This window comes from Bufo gargarizans, chromosome 1 (assembly GCF_014858855.1).
Source record: "Bufo gargarizans isolate SCDJY-AF-19 chromosome 1, ASM1485885v1, whole genome shotgun sequence".
NCBI lineage: Eukaryota > Metazoa > Chordata > Amphibia > Anura > Bufonidae > Bufo > Bufo gargarizans.
In genome coordinates this window covers 612,180,170-612,193,007 of record NC_058080.1, presented here as the reverse complement: position 1 = coordinate 612,193,007, position 12,838 = coordinate 612,180,170, and positions in this window count along the sequence as shown.

Below are 12,838 nucleotides of genomic sequence, written 5' to 3'. Positions count from 1 at the left end.
GGAGCAAACAAACAAAAAAAAAAAAAAATAAATTTCAGGGGAAATTTAAAATTCAACAGAAGTCTGACTTGAATTGCCCCAAAATATGGACCAAACTTATTTATGCTGTTTTGATTCACTTTTTGGAGTAGTTTTGATTTTTTTTTTTTATCCAAGCAAGAAGTACATACAAAAAGGGGGTACAAAGGAAAGGTTCCTCTCTTTTGTTTCCTTGGTTATAAAAAAAACATATATACACTAAATATGTGAATCCAGCTTTAGACACTTTTATTTTATACCTGCCTAAATGGTTTTGCAGGTATATTTTGTTTAAAATATTGGTGTAAAGTACAAAAGGTGGCCATGCAAATTAGACCTGTTGTCCAAACGTCTATCTCCTGACTCTTCCATACACTTCCATACTTTTTTCGGTTGATCATATATATGTTATGAGTGGGGAGAGAGGAGTAAGCAATTGCCAGACAATTCTGGTGGTGGCTTATCTCTCCAGAGAACAAAAAGATTGGTCATAGTCATGTTGAAATTCAACTGTTCAAACCTTATCTTCCTGATATCTGCCCTCAGGGGAGAGTTTAGATGGATGGGCGTTCCCACTAATAAGCTTCAAATATGTCTCTAGAATTCCATTAAATGTTTAATACAGCACACATTACACTGATATTGTCACGGATGATCCGCGAGAATATTGAACTGTCCTCCCAATATTATCAATATTAGTCTCCCTTATTGAGCAGTAGGTCTATTAAACAGTAATTATTTCCCTAGGCCCCAGAACCTACAATTTGATTACTCAGAGCGTCTCCTTCCGTGTACCCAGAGAACAAAATAGCCCTTTTGTTCAAGTCAGTCAATAGATGGCCAGCAGATAACGCAATTACAGCTGGCTTCCTCAGGTTGACAAAAGAACTTCCCTTTCTGCAGAGATATCACAGCTAGGTGTGAAGACTACACCTGGGGGGAGCCATTTGGTGTTGCTGCCATAAGGGGTTTGTAAGATAGCTTGCTGCAGACAGGCCGGCACCAAGGTTTCCAGATTGCAACAGGAATCTGAGATATGATTTTTACCTTTTTAAGAGAGACCATGCATCTTACGGACGTAAAAATTACATCATCGTGTCACTCAGAATTCACTGGACGTTTACATAGGAGAAACATAACTCTAAGATGTGCCCAGGTAAAGTTATGGTGTTACCCCATCATAGAACCAGTTATAATAGTAATATTTGGTATCCCTGAACTCCATATTTTGTGGGGAATGTAAATATGTGCTTGTTACTTGTGTACAGCGGAGACATCCCGCGATATGGCACATGCCATATTTCAGAACTGACATTCACCTCAGGAATACAGCCTGCCCAGCAGGCAGACTCTCAATTCCCCACCTTGATTCTGGGACCCTTTATAACAAAGACCTAGAATCTGCCAAAGGAGTTCTCCACTTTTAACAACACCTGAAGAGGGCCTCAGCCAGAGAACCCGTGGGCTGTAGGCATATTACACTGGACAAAGGCTTCTTGGACTTTATCCCTGCAACGGACTATTTCACCAACGGACATCTTTTCTGCGGAAACTAAGTATTTTCTTTCTTTTCTCTCTTTTTGTTTATTGGACTGTACTTTCCTTGATTATTGTGTTAATAATTACTGTGCATCGTGATAATTTGTATTGTATATAGATATATAATGAATGACCTCCAAGTCATTTCTCTAGCCATATGCCTGTTTTCAAACACTGCAAAAACTTACACTAGCCGCTCCGAAGAGAAAGCTACTCAGTTCTGTTATCTAGATAGTGGGTTCCTTGCTCCCATAAATTGCAAGGTGGTGGCAGTTAAACTACCCTGTGTGTGGTTCCGGTCGCAGTTCGTCACACGCTTACTTGCGGTCAATCAGCGGTCCACTCCCTGTGCTTTCAGCCTATCGACTGTACGGCCTCAAGTTAGACTGTCGGTGTGCTGAAAGTGGCTGAGAGGCCTGTTTGCGGATTGACCACTAGGGGCGCTGTGATGGTTTTGTGACTTATTGTGGCCGCGGCGGTCGCAGTTCGTCACAGATATATCTGTCCGGTATAGTTTTATGATGATGGAGTTAATAAATCTGCACTATTGTACATATGCATTCCTGAAAAAGTGTCAGCGAAAACACTTTTAAACCCTGAATGAAATGCTCATGCCCTATAATCCAAACATACAGTATGGACAGCTAAGCCAGAGGGCAAAATACATTTAAGGAACTAGAAACAGCTGCTTTACTCAGTGCATTTCTTGATAAGCCTCTACAGTAAATTAAACATGTGCCAACTATCCCTTTGAGTGCCATCTCCTTTATTTTTTATAGACTGGCTTAACAATATGCAATAGCCATTCCAGCCATATGTCTACTTCTATGTACAATGCTATTGTAATTTGTTTTGCATATAAAATGTTGTACAGTTTTGCACATTTGCTGCTGTCCTTTTTTAGTGAAGATGCAGCTGTTTGAGCTTTTCTCCCTCAGGATTAGCAGCTTGTTACAGTGGTCTGTCAACCCAGGCAGTTTACATGGAGTTTTACTAGGATGTGTCACAGTCTTGGTCAAGAAGCTCATGGCTTACCTAAGTAATGTAAATGTGACAAACACTATCTGAAACAGGAGATAAGGGGGCAGGAAGGGGGGTACAGTATAGTTTTAAAGGTGACACTAATTCAAATTTTGGTAATCCAATATGTTCATGACTATGAATAAGAAACAGCAAAGGCAACAAGTACTTAGCTTAAAGATGTATGGAGAAGCAGGAGATCCAAGACAAACAGCTCCGAGCAGAAACTATCAACCGCATTGTCAGCAGTGTGAGGCGGATCTAAATAGAGCCTCATCACTGATAACGAGCAGCGCCTGAGGAGAGGTGAGATCCTGCCAAACAACAACATACATAGAGGAAAACAGAGAGACCTGTTAGATAGCCTCACGTGCAGCAAGTCTATCCGATCTTCTCACCTCTCTCACACGAGGGACCGTGACACCAACTGGGGCCCGGAAAGTGTCAGAGCAGGAGTGGCAGGAGATAGGTGTCCATAAACAACAAACTTGCTGGTGCTTGGGCATCCATTTGGCAAATGAGATTCAATGTGGATAAATGCAAAGTTATGCTTCTGGTCCTGGATACTAATCATTTACATTAATAAAATGTCCTAGGAGGAATAACACTGAAAGAGTCGCTTATAGGGTAGGATCTGGATGTACCTGTAGATCATAGATTATATAACAGCAATATAAATTAGCTGCTTCTAAGGCCAGCAGGATATTATAATGTAATAAAATAGGTATAGACCAGTGAGACAGGGAGATAATATTATAACTTTGCAAAGCATTAGTGTAACCTGTTCTGGAATATATAATTCATCGAAAGAATGCACTGGAGCTGAAAAAAGTACAAAGAAGTGCAACTAAACTGGGGTGTCTAAGAGGAGACATGATTAACTGGCATAAATATATACCATATTTTTCAGACCATAAGATGTATCAGACCCTTATTCCTTCTAAGATCTTAGATCAGACCCCCATTACTCTTCAGACTCCCATCAGACTCCCAAGCTCCATTAGACCTCAGATCAGACCCTTATCAGACCACCAAGCTCCATCAGACCTCAGATCAGAACCCAATCAAGCCCATATCACAACCTCAAGCTCTATTAGACTTTGGGATCATGCACACAACAGTATTTTGCGTTCAGTATACTGGCCGTTTTTTTAGTTCAGTATGCGGTACATATACTGAACCATTCATTTCAATGGTTCAGCAAAAAAAAAAAGGTGTCTCCGTATGCATTCCATTTCAGTTTTTCCGTATTTCCGTACTGTGAAAAGATAGAACATGTCCTATACTTGTCCGCAAATCACGGTGCTTGGCTCCATTTAAGTTAATGGGTCCGCAAAAAAAACGGAACACATACAGAAATGCATCCGTATGTCTTCCGTATCTGTTCCGTTTTTGCGGAACCATCTATTGAAAATGTTATGCCCAGCCCATTTTTTTCTATGCAATTACTGTATACTGTATATGGCATACGGAAAAACAGAATGTAAAAACGGAAACACAACGGAAACAAAAAACGGAACAACGGATCTGTAAAAAACGGACCGCAAAACACTGAAAAAGCCATTCAGTTGTGTGCATGAGCCCTTTAGATCAGATCCCTATCAGACCCTCAAGCTCCATCAGACCTCAGATCAAACCCCAAAGCTCCATAAAACCTCAGATAAGCCCCAATTAGACCTCTGTATCAGACCCCCATTCCTTCTCAGACCTCAGATCAGACCCCCATTCATCCTCAGACCTCACATCAGACCCCCAAACGGGAACGGAATGAAAATACTTTGTGTGCAAGAGGCCTCACAGTATTGTTTCATTACCACAGCAGAATCCCTATGCCTGTTACTTCAAGGCACAGTGTTCTACACCACTATACAGGCTCTCTGCAGCCAGGAAATAGCCTTTTTTTTTTACATGATTCGCCGCAAATAAATTTTGATAAAATGAAATATTTTGGGAAAATTCGGCCAATCGGCTGAATCTAATTATTGAGAACTTCACTCATCTCTATTTACAGTATAACCATTGCAGTGAATATTGTGTATGTTGGTAAATGCACTGAGGTTTTAGTTTCTTCTTCAAAAAGTCAAAATAGCAGGTATGTTGGGGGTGAAACTGAGTTATGAGTCTCATTTGCCTTTCAATACAATTATGTAACTACGTGTACAACATTTTATTGCATACCATGCTACTGTATTCCCTGTTCTGTACTCTTGGGCACCGCTGATTGTGATAACCACTTCCACCATCTACATTATAGGGCTTAATGACCAAGCAATTTTTTTCATTCTTAGACATTCCAAGAACTATATTTATTTTTCATATCGATGCTGACATATGAGCACTTACTTTTTCTGGAAGAAGTTGTAGTTATTACTGGCACCAATTTGAGGTACACATAACTTACTGATTAATTTTTATCAACTCTTTCTGGGGGATGGGAAAAAGCAGCAATACCGCCACTGATTTGTATGTTATCTTTTGCAGTGTTCATTTTTTGTCATAAATAACATGATAACTTTTTTCTCTGAATCAGTATGATTACGGCATTTTCACACAATAAAAACACCTTTTTTTTAAAAAAAAAAGAAAGAAAGAAAAAGATTGTTTTTGCATCCCTGCTTCCAAAAATCCCATAACATTTTTTTTTCTTTCTACAGAGCTGTGTGAGGGCATCATTTTTGTCAAACAAAGAAATGAAATTCTGCCATTTTTATTTTTTTTATACGGCATTCACCATGCCGGATAAATTATGTGATAATTGTGTAGTGTGGGTTTTTACTGATGCCACAACACCAAATATGTGGAGGAGTTTGTATTTTTGCAATTTTTTCCATTAAGAAGCTTTTTTGCAATGGAAAAAGGTGTATTTTTTCAACTTGGATTTTTTTTATTTATTTAATGAAACAATTTTTAAAGTTTTTGGTTTTTATCCATTTACTAGTCACACAAAGGAACTTTAACAGGCAATCTTTTGGTAACACCCATCTGTAACTTTACTGCAAGCTACTGACAATTAATTTATAACTTCTAGTAGAAACAACAGAAGAATGGCACAACATAGAGCAATAAGAATAGATGTTCCAGAAATGTTACTACATGGGAAATGCAAGTAATTACTACAATAGACATGTCAGGAGAGGTGACAGGTCCTCTTTGAAGAGTAACTAAACTTTTAATTAAGTTTTTTGTAAAATGTCCCAAATGTCCTAATAATACTTTTTCTAATATACTTTATTAATGGATTTAGAATTTTTAATAGAGTTCTCCCCTCCTAAAGCACACATTCCCTGTGCACTTTAAGTTTACTTTTCGGTACACCACTGACTCAGCAGTGTAGGGAGTACGGACTGTACACTTTATGAATGGGGCCACAGAGAATGGAGTATGGGCAGGAGTGCATATTCCTTCTCCTGCCTGTGCCCCCCCCCCCGAGGTTTACTGAATCCTGGCATAGCACATGGGTACCATGTAACCATGTGCTATGCCAAGATTAGCTGAGCAGAGCGGCTAAGAGTCCTGCATGTACTCCACTCGTACTCTGTACACTGCCACCCTATTCATAAAGTGTAGACTCCGTTTAGAGAGGGAAAACTCTATAAAAAATTCAAAATCCATTAATAAAGTATATTAGAAAAAATATTATTAGGGCATTTGGGACATTGTACAAAAAACTTAGTTAAAAGTTTAGTTATGATTTAAGTACAAACCGGATTCCCAAAAAGTTGGGACACTATACAAATCGTGAATAAATACTGAATGCAATGATGTGGAGGTGCCAACTTCTAATATTTTATTCAGAATAGAACATAAATCACGGAACAAAAGTTTAAACTGAGAAAATGTACCATTTTAAGGGAAAAATATGTTGAATCAGAATTTCATGGTGTCAACAAATCCCCAAAAAGTTGGGACAAGGCCATTTTCACCACTGTGTGGCATCTCCCCTTCTTCTTACAACACTCAACAGACGTCTGGGGACCGAGGAGACCAGTTTCTCAAGTTTAGAAATAGGAATGCTCTCCCATTCTTGTCTAATACAGGCCTCTAACTGTTCAATCATCTTGGGCCTTCTTTGTTGCACCTTCCTCTTTATGATGCGCCAAATGTTCTCTATAGGTGAAAGATCTGGACTGCAGACTGGCCATTTCAGTACCCGGATCCTTCTCCTACGCAGCCATGATGTTGTGATTGATGCAGAATGTGGTCTGGCATTATCTTGTTGAAAAATGCAGGGTCTTCCCTGAAAGAGATGACGTCTGGATGGGAGCATATGTTGTTCTAGAACCTGAATATATTTTTCTGCATTGATGGTGCCTTTCCAGACATGCAAGCTGCCCATGCCACACGCACTCATGCAGCCCCATACCATCAGAGATGCAGGCTTCTGAACTGAGCATTGATAACAACTTGGGTTGTCCTTGTCCTCTTTGGTCCGGATGACATGGCGTCCCAGATTTCGAAAAAGAACTTTGAATCGTGACTCGTCTGACCACAGAACAGTCTTCCATTTTGCCCCACTCCATTTTAAATGATCCCTGGCCCAGTGAAAACGCCTGAGCTTGTGGATCTTGCTTAGAAATGGCTTCTTCTTTGCACTGTAGAGTTTCAGCTGGCAACGGCGGATGGCACGGTGGATTGTGTTCACTGACAATGGTTTCTGGAAGTATTCCTGAGCCCATTCTGTGATTTCCTTTACAGTAGCATTCCTGTTTGTGGTACAGTGTCGTTTAAGGGCCCGGAGATCACGGACATCCAGTATGGTTTTACGGCCTTGACCCTTACGCACAGAGATTGTTCCAGATTCTCTGAATCTTCGGATGATGTTATGCACAGTTGATGATGATAGATGCAAAGTCTTTGCAATTTTTCGCTGGGTAACACCTTTCTGATATTGCTCCACTATCTTTCTGCGCAACATTGTGGGAATTGGTGATCCTCTACCCATCTTGGCTTCTGAGAGACACTGCCACTCTGAGAAGCTCTTTTTATACCCAATCATGTTGCCAATTGACCTAATTAGTGTTAATTGGTCTTCCGGCTCTTCGTTATGCTCAAATTTACTTTTTCCAGCCTCTTATTGCTACTTGTCCCAACTTTTTTGGGATTGGTTGACACCGTGAAATTTTGAATCAACGTATTTTTCCTTTAAAATGATACATTTACTCGGATTAAACGCTTGATCTGTCATCTCCGTTCTATTACAAATAAAATATTGACATTTGCCATCTCCACATCATTGCATTCAGTTTTTATTCACGATTTGTATAGTGTCCCAACTTTTTGGGAATCCGGTTTGTAAACATAGGACTCTATGTTGTCATATTTTTTATGATTTCTTCTTTAAGTTATAAATGAATTACCAGCAGTTTGCAATTAAGGTGCAGCTAGGTGTTGGAAGTTGTGTCTATCACTCACAGCACTGATTGTATAGTGTCAGACTGCAAACACACACACAACTGGTAACCTTCCTGCAAACTTCATAATGCCTTGCTGGAATAATAATGGAATGGTATAATATAGAGTTATAAGAATGTTTTTATTAGATGGGCATTACAAGCAGTTATTAAAACAGGTAGAAATGCCTGTGTAAAAGGTACTGACCTAAATTTCTATGGGCAACGTTAGTTTACTAAAAGTCTAGTGCAGGCGTGCTCAACCTGCGGCCCTCCAGCTTCTGCAAAAACTACAACTCCCAGCATGCCCGAACAGCCTACAGCAGGGGATTGTGGGAGTTGTAGTTTTACAACAGCTGGAGGGCCGCAGGTTGAGCATGCCTAGTCTAGTGCAATCTCTGTCATTGTTTAGCAGATGCATTACCACAAGTGCATGTTCTATGCTGAGATGTGCAGAGGGTCTCAGTGTTGCACAGTGCAATGATCCGCAGTAGAAATGTATAATTCCGCACTGAATTACAGTTTAACATCTGTCTCCCTCATTATTTCAGATGTGAACTAATGCAACAGACAAATGCCACCTGAATGCCCTGTGTGAACATGACTTTAAGCGCTGTTAGCTGTAATCAACCATCTGCAAATTGCAAGTTATTGTGTAATGATCCTCTTAATTTGGTGAGGATTACTGACGGTGTAATCAATTGCATAACAGAACCACAATGCCTTCTAGACTGGTTCATGCTTATCCGCACACAGTCATACACTCATATTCACTCACTCAAGTAAGCTTTATGTAGTTTCTGATTATGATACTAGCAAGAAAACATATTTCAGTGATTCCCCAGGTGTGAGCTATGTGAAGCCACTCAAATGTTTCCCTGACGGATGCAAAAGGAGGGCATGCAAACACAGCAGAGCATACTGCAGATGATGTGCTAGCATTTCATATACCTCAAATGGCTAGCAGTAGACAGATTGTGTTGTGTAAAGTATATATAGATACATGATGCGTTTACAAAATAACTACTTAGTATATTTAAAGGTGTTAAAGGGATTGTCCAACTGTTAAAAATACTGGTAAACTCACCTTGCAATTCTCTAGCTGCTCCTGTTCTGACACTTACTGGGTCCCCTGCCAGTTTGTCCTTGCTGGTCCAATCGACATACAGGGAATTACTGCTAAGCCAGTCACCCTAACTAATGGTCTATGGCAGTGGTGGGCAAACTTTTTAGTCAACTGAGCCAAATTTTAACAAAACCGTGATTGAAATTTATTTTAAGAGCCACATTTTTTCCCTACCCGGGAACTTTCACTACCTTCGTCACTTCCTGTTGTGACGCAGCACCGACGTTTGGAAGGAGGAGGTTCCTAATAGTGGGAGGAAATATGGGTGATATGAGATATACACACCCTCTCCAGCTTTATTATTATTTATTATTTAAGCGCCATTCATTCTATAGCGCTGTACATATGATAAGCGGTGCACATACATAACAGACAATTGTACTAATCATAAACAAGATGAGTTACAAACTGGTACAGAAGGAGAGAGGGCCCTGCCCGTGAGGGCTTACAATCTACATGGTATGGGAGAAGGACACAGTAGGTGCGGGTTGAGTTGGTCATGGTGGTATAGAGGCAGCAGGGTCATTGGTTGTAGGCTTGTCTGAAGAGGTGGGTTTTCAGGTTTCTTTTGAAGGATTCCACTGTAGGTGAGAGTCTGATATGTTGGGGTAGCGAGTTCCAGAGTATGGGGGATGCACGGGAGAAATCTTGGAGTCGATTGTGGGAAGAGGCGATACGAGGAGAGGAGAGAAGGAGGTCTTGTGAGGATCGGAGAGTGCGTGTGGGGATGTATCGGGAAAGTAGCTCAGAGATGTAGGGAGGGGACAGGTTATGGACGGCCTTGTATGCGCTTGTCAGTACTTTGAAGTGGATTCGTTGGGCAATGGGGAGCCAGTGAAGGAATTGGCAGAGGGGAGAGGCAGAGGAGTAATAAGGTGAGAGGTGGATTAGTCGGGCAGCGGAGTTGAGGATAGATTGGAGGGGTGCGAGGGTGCTAGATGGAAGGCCACAGAGGAGAATGTTGCAGTAGTCTAGGCGGGAGATAATGAGGGCATGTACGAGCATTTTCGCAGATTCAAAGTTAAGGAAAGCACGGATGCGGGAGAAGTTTTTGAGTTGGAGGCGGCAGGTGGTGGAAAGGGCTTGGATGTGTGGTCGGAAGGAAAGGGCAGAATCTAAGGTCACTCCAAGGCAGCGGGCTTTTTTGACTGGGGATAATGCGTAGCCATTGATCGTGATAGATAGGTCTGTTGGGGGGGTTGAACAAGATGGGGGAAAGATTATGAATTCTGTCTTATCCATGTTAAGTTTAAGAAAGCGAGAGGCGAAGAAGGATGATATAGAAGATAGACATTGTGGGATTCTTGATAGTAAGGTGGTGATGTCTGGACCAGAAAGGTAGATTTGTGTGTCATCAGCATAGGAGTGATACTGAAAGCCATGGGACTCTATGAGCTGTCCCAGGCCAAAAGTGTAGATTGAGAAGAGCAGGGGTCCTAGGACAGAGCCTTGCGGGACACCAACAGAGAGGGCATGAGACGAAGAGGTGGTGCGGGAGTGGGAGACGCTAAACGTCCGGTCTGTGAGGTATGATGTGATCCAGGAGAGAGCCAGGTCAGTGATGCCAAGAGATGAGAGAGTTTGTAACAGAAGGGTGTGGTCAACAGTGTCGAAGGCAGAGGACAGGTCAAGGAGAAGGAGGACAGAGTATTGTTTCTTGGTTTTGGCTGTCAGTAGGTCATTGGTGACTTTGGTAAGGGCAGTCTCGGTTGAGTGGTGGGTTCGGAAGCCGGATTGTAGGCGGTCAAAGAGGGAGCAAGAGGAGAGGTGGGAGGACAGTTCAGAATGGACATGTTGTTCAAGTAGCTTTGAGGCATACGGAAGAAGTGATATGGGGCGGTAACTGGACAAGGAAGATGGGTCAAGTGAAGGCTTTTTGAGGATGGGTGTAATGGTAGCATGTTTAAAAGCAGAGGGGAAGACACCAGAGTTTAGTGATAGATTGAAGAGATGAGTTAGGGCTGGGATAAACACTGGGGTGAGGTTAGGGATGAGGTGGGATGGGATCGGGTCAAGTGCACAGGTGGTGAGATGTGATCTGGAGAGTAGAGTGGAGAGTTTTTCTTCTGTAATGGTGGAGAAGCAGGTTTTAGGGGGAGAGGACCGAGCAGTTGTGTAGAGGGTCTGTGGGGACAGTGTAGTAAAGCTTTCTCTGATGTGGACTATCTTTTGTTTGAAATATTTGGCAAAGTCCTCAGCTGAGAAGAGAGGAGAGGGTGGGGGCGCTGGGGGGCGGAGAAGGGAGTTAAAAGTGCTAAAAAGTTGTTTAGGGCTGTGTGACAGGGAAGATATGAGAGATGAGAAGTAGGCCTGTTTTGCATCAGCGAGTGAGGATTTGCATATGAGAAGGGATTGCTTGTATGCAGTGAGATGATCTATAGAAGGGGATTTTTTCCATCGTCGCTCAGCAGCCCTGGAAGCTTGTCTGAGTTTCTTGGTCAGGTTGGTGTGCCAGGGTTGTCTGTTGATTTTCCGGATTTTGTTATGTGTGAGGGGGGCAACAGTGTCCAGAGCTGTACTTATTGTGGTGTTGTATAGGGTGGTAGCAGCTTCTGGGTCTTGGAGGCAACAGATGGTAGAGAGTGGGAGAAGAGAGTCAGAAAGCAAGCGAAGGTCGAGATGTTTAAGGTTCCTGCGGGGGTGTGCTGGTGTGTGGACCGGGGGGGCTACAGAAGAGACCAGTGAAGAGAAGGTGAGTAGGTTGTGGTCGGATAGGGGGAGAGGCAAGTTAGAAAGGTTAGATAGGGAGCAAAAGCGGGTAAAGATCAGATCCAGAGTGTGACCATCTCTGTGGGTGGGAGCTGAGGACCACTGTGATAGGCCGAAGGAGGAAGAGAGCGACAGGAGTTTAGAGGCGGCTGAGTGGCAGGTGTCAATAGGGATGTTGAAGTCACCCATGATGATAGTGGGAATGTCGGCAGAAAGAAAGTGTAGTAGCCAGGTGTTGAAGTGGTCAAGAAAGATGGTTGCTGGGCCTGGAGGGCGGTAAATGACAGCTACTTGAAGGTTGGAGGGAGAGTAGATGCAAACAGAGTGTACTTCAAATGAGGTGAGCGTAATGGAGGGTGGCAGTGGAGTTGGGCTGTAGGAGCAGGTGTCTGATAGGAGAATACCAACTCCTCCACCATGTTTGCAGCCGGGGCGGGGGGTGTGAGTGAATTGAAATCCACTATAAGAGAGTGCAGCAGGGGAGGAGGTGTCTGAGGGTGTCAGCCATGTTTCTGTGAGACCCAGAAAGGAAAGGTTTTGAGAGATAAACAGTTTGTGAATGTACGACAGTTTGTTACGGACAGAGCGCGCGTTCCATAATGCTCCTGCAAGAGGAACCAAAGGGGCGGGGGTCAGAGGAATGGTGATTAGGTTTAAGGGGTTGCAGGAATTTGTAGAAAGAGATTTGTAGTGGTACATGGAGGTGATGGTGGGGATTTGCTGAGGGGGTCCTGGATTTGGAGAGATATCACCAGCAGTAAGGAGAAGCAGAGACTCCCCCCCCCCCCCAATCCAATGCACATTTCTCCAGTCCATTCCAAAAAACAGAACCAGGGCCGGCTAGTTACAGTACACTGGCTGGCACTACTGGGACGGGTGAGATGGTGGGAAGGGGATCCAGTAACTAAGTTGTTATAACTAACCAACCTACCTACCAGTAACTGTTGGAACTTGGCTGCCTCCTGTCCCAATTCTTAAGTCTTCTGTGTGTGGGCGGCAGGCTGCGGGCCTTCCCTGGCAGAGTCTGTGGGCTGTG